Source organism: Adiantum capillus-veneris, chromosome 1, assembly GCF_014529385.1.
Source record: "Adiantum capillus-veneris isolate H3 chromosome 1, ASM1452938v2, whole genome shotgun sequence".
Taxonomy (NCBI): Eukaryota; Viridiplantae; Streptophyta; class Polypodiopsida; order Polypodiales; family Pteridaceae; genus Adiantum; species Adiantum capillus-veneris.
The window spans coordinates 192,224,245-192,228,579 of NC_140931.1; the positions used below are offsets into that span (position 1 = coordinate 192,224,245).

A 4,335-nucleotide genomic window follows, 5' to 3' on the forward strand; every position below is an offset into this window, starting at 1 on the left:
GTGATACCAGTTTTTTTTGTGGTTTCTTAGGCAAAGTTTCATCCACGTTTTCATTTGCAAGTTGGTCATTTGAAGGGATTCTCAACCCTATCCTTTTCAGGAGTTTTCCCATTTGCCCTCGTAGATGTGGTCTAATTTTCAGCAATTGTGAGAGAGAAAGTGTGCATTGTATAGAAGAAGAAATCAATTCATGTAAGCTCTTTGTATCCATCACTTTTGGTGTGTCTTTCCACTGAGAAGGTACCACTTTAATGTCAAATTTGTTTTTGAGTTCTCCTATGAAATATGGTAAAGTCAGTGGAGAGGATGGTTTTCTCTCTTCAAATGCTTCATATGCAGCATCCCCATATAGAGATCGTATATCACTCAAAAAAAATTCATGATCCATGTTTATCTCTGAGATCGATGCTGACTGTAAAGTCTGTAGAGATGGCAAAGTCTATAGAGAGAACTACCATCTAGACTAATCAAACCATCTAGTAGCTCGTTCCCTCCAAAGTTTCCCTCAAGATAGCTGGAGCTCTTTGCATTTTTATTACGTAAATCAAATGATTAGAGGCATCGGGGGTGAAAAAACCTTGACCTATTTTCAAACTTTAAATAGGTAAGCGGCCAGGTTGCTCTGTTTAACCCCGGTGCGGAATGCGAGATCCAAGTGGGCCATTTTTGGTGAGAAGAATGGACGATGCGGGTAGAACCGAAAACTAGGTTACGGTGCCGATTGTGCGCTAACCTAGATCCCACAAAGGGTGTTGATTGATCAACATAGCAAGACGGTGGTCATGGAAGTCGAATTCCGCTAAGGAGTGTGTAACAACTCACCTGCTGAGTCAACTAGCCCCAAAAATGGATGGCACTGAAGCGCACAACCTATACCCGACCATCAAGGCAAGTGAAAGACCTTGATGAGTAGGAGGGCATGGGGTTCGTGGCACAGCTTTAGGTGTGAGCCCGAGTGAAACGTCCCCTAGTGCAGATCTTGGCGGTAGTGGCAAATATTCAAATGAGAACTTTGAAGACCAAAGTGGAGAAAGGTTCCATGTGAACAGCAATTGGACATGGATTAGTTGATCCTAAGAGATGGAAAAGTCTTGTGTCAAGGGCTCAATGCATGTTGTTTATCAAAGGGGAATCAAGTTAATATTCCCAAACCAAGATGTGGTGATGGACGGCAACGTGACCGAATTCGAAGACATCATCGGGGGCCCTAGGAAGAGTCCTCTTTTCTTTTTAACATCCCACCTAGCCTAAAATTGGTCACCCAGATATAGGGTCAAGTGGTGGCTGGTAGAGCACCGCACCTCTCACAGTGTTCGGTGCACCCCTGGCGGCCCATGAAAATTTGGAGGAGCAAATTCCGATCATGCCCGGTTGTACTCATAACCGCATTAGGTCTCCAAGGTGAACAGCCTCTGGTGAATAGATCAATGTAGGTAAGGGAAGTTCTCAACACGGATCTGTAACTTTGAGAAAAGGATTGGCTATAAGGGCTGGGTCTAGGGGTCTACGGTCCGACACCAGAGGCTGTTGGGGGTCTGCGCGAGCTGTCCTAGCAGCAAGGGCGGGTCTCTACGTGCCCACTGCCAATGGCCGTAGAACGTCGCCCCTCGCGAGCTGGCCCTCCCTAGGCAATGATAACTGTCTCAAAACTGGTATGGACAAGGGGAATCCAAGTGTTTAATTAAAACAAATCATTGTGATGGTCCCCATGGATGTTGATCCAGTGTGATTTCTACCTAGTGCTCTAAAGGTCAAAGTGAAGAAATTCAACCACTCACGGGTAAATGGCAGGAGTGACTATGACTCTCTTAAGGTAGCCAAATGCCTCATCATCTAATTAGTGACGTGCATGAATTGATTAACGAGATTCCCAATGTCCCTATCTATTATCTAGCAAAACCACAGCCAAGGGAACGGGCTTGGAAAAATCAGTAGGGAAAGAAGACCCTATTGAGCTTGACTCTAGTCCGACTTTGTGAAATGACTTGAGAGGTGTAGAATAAGTGGAAGCCTTTGGCACAAGTGAAATACCACTACTTTTAATGTTATTTTACTTACTCCATGAGGTGGAGGCGGGGCTCTGCCCCTGCTTCTAGTCTTAAGGCATGCTCACGTGCCGATCCAGGCGAAAGACATTGTCAAGTGGGGAGTTTGGCTGGGGCAGCACATCTATTAAAAGATAACGCAAGTGTCCTAAGATGAGCTCAACGAGAACAATAATCGCATATGGAACAAAAGGGTAAAAGCTCATTTGATTTTGATTTTCAATACAAATACAAACTGTGAAAGCATGGCCTATTGATCCTTTAGTCTTTCAAAGTCTGAAGTTAGGGGTGTGAGAGAAGTTACCACAGGGATAACTGGCGTGTGGTAGCCAAGCATTCATAGCGACATTGCTTTTTGATCCTTCAATGCTAGCTCTTTCTATCATTGCAAAGCAAAATTTTCCAAGTGTTGGATTGTTCACCCACCAATAGGGAACGTGAGTTGGGTTTAAACTGTCATGAGAAAGGTTAGTTTTACCCTAGTGATGAGCGATGCCACAATAGTAATTCAACTTAGTACAAGAGGAGCCATTGATTCACATAATTGGTCATTGTGCTTGGTTGAAAAGCCAGTGGTGTAAAGCTACCATGTGTAAAATTATGATTGAACGCCTCTAAGTCACAATCTATGCTAGAAGCGGTGCTCTCTACCTCCCCGGTTGTTACCCGAATTATAGTAGGGGCGCCTGTGCATTCCCGAGAGCATGTGTCATGAGCCTCCCCGGAGGTGGTGGAAGCGCCACCTTGGGGTTCTGAATGGAAATTTTAGACGATTGGGGAGATGAATCCTTTGTAGACAACTTAAATATGTGGCCGGGTATTGTAAGTGACAGAGTAGCCTTGCTGCTACGATCCAATAAGATTCAGCCCGCCATCTCACCGATTTGTCCTTTCCACGTTGCACTGTGGGGTTCAGCCTTTCCCTTGGCCTATGTGAATTTGGCTATGATCCCCCCCCCCCCCCCCCCCCCCCCCCCCCCCCTTTCATGCGGGCTCTAGGGTGCACCGACCTATCATCGTGCTAAGCTCTTCCCCCTCCACGTTGCACCATGTGGTTCAACCTTTCCAACGATGGGAGAGACGAAGACCACGTCCAAAAACTTAGGGCGTGCTCCATCATTTGCAGCTTCCGTCTCCGATCCCAATTAAGGTTAGAGGAATTTGTCTCATATTGCTACAAAAATGAAAATTGTTTGTCTCTTGTCTTCCAACACACATACAAACATGACTTTAGATAAGACGGGATCAACCGGTCCCGTCACGGTATTGTCCATGGTCTCGTTGTCAGTTCCATGCTCCATGGGTCCGTCGGCCCTATGCGTCCCATCATCACACTTGTGCACATCCCATTGGCCCTGATCCACGTAATTGGCCCCTTTGTTGTGTTCTATCTGGCATAGACATGTAGGGTCACGACATTGTCAAAGGGCAGACACCGGGACCATTGGCCCATCCCAAGACCCGTGATGTCCCATTTTGTAGCCGATATAGGCTCGTCAATGCATCCAACATCAAATGGCCGGCCCCACCACGATGTCATTGCGGAGGTCGTGTTGTTGTCTTCGTGCTTCACACATACGTCGACACCCACTGACGCACCCGGATCTTTGTTCCTCTTGCTGTCTCGCTATCAGAACCGCACATGGGGCGTCGGCCCCTCGCGGTCGCACCCACCAGCGTAAACCATGTTGATTCACGATGTCGTCAACGATGCGTTGCCACATTTGGTTGACACCAGTTGGCAATGTCTCACATGCACGCGCGCGCACACACACACACACATACATACAAACATATAAGTATGTGTGGCTTGACCTCAATAAATGTGGTGCGGTCATACCAGCGTTAATACACCGTATCCCATCGAACCTTTGTACTTAAGCGTGCTTGGGCCAGAACAGTACTAGGATGGGTGACCTCCAGGGAAGTTCTGGTGCTGCACCCTTCCTTTTGCCATGTTGCATTTGGCCCAATAACCCCCCCCCCCCCCCCCCCCCCCATCTAAATGCCCACCCCCTTTTGATTGTTCCTGCCAATACACCGGATCCCATGAGAACTTTACAGTTAAGGTGCTTGGACCAGAACAGTACTACAATGGGTTACCTCTTGAGAAGTCCTAGCATTGCACTCTTCCTTTTTCCATGTTGCATTTGGTTGAAAAGAACCCCCCCCCCCCCCCCCCCCCCCCCTGCGGGGCGCCCACCATCGTACCTATCGAGACCCATGCTCCATGCTTTGCACAGCCGGCCCGTCGGCCCATGCCACTCGTTGTCGTGGACATGCCCTCGAT

The 4,335-nt window shown here is 47.7% G+C and overlaps 2 pseudogenes; both read left to right on the top strand.

Annotated features, from left to right (window-relative positions):
* The first annotated feature begins 1,418 nt into the window (after positions 1–1,418).
* On the top strand, positions 1,419–2,931 carry LOC147466221 (25S ribosomal RNA; annotated as a pseudogene).
* A 940-nt stretch (positions 2,932–3,871) lies between these two features.
* On the top strand, positions 3,872–3,990 carry LOC147466222 (5S ribosomal RNA; annotated as a pseudogene).
* The last annotated feature ends 345 nt before the right edge of the window (positions 3,991–4,335 follow it).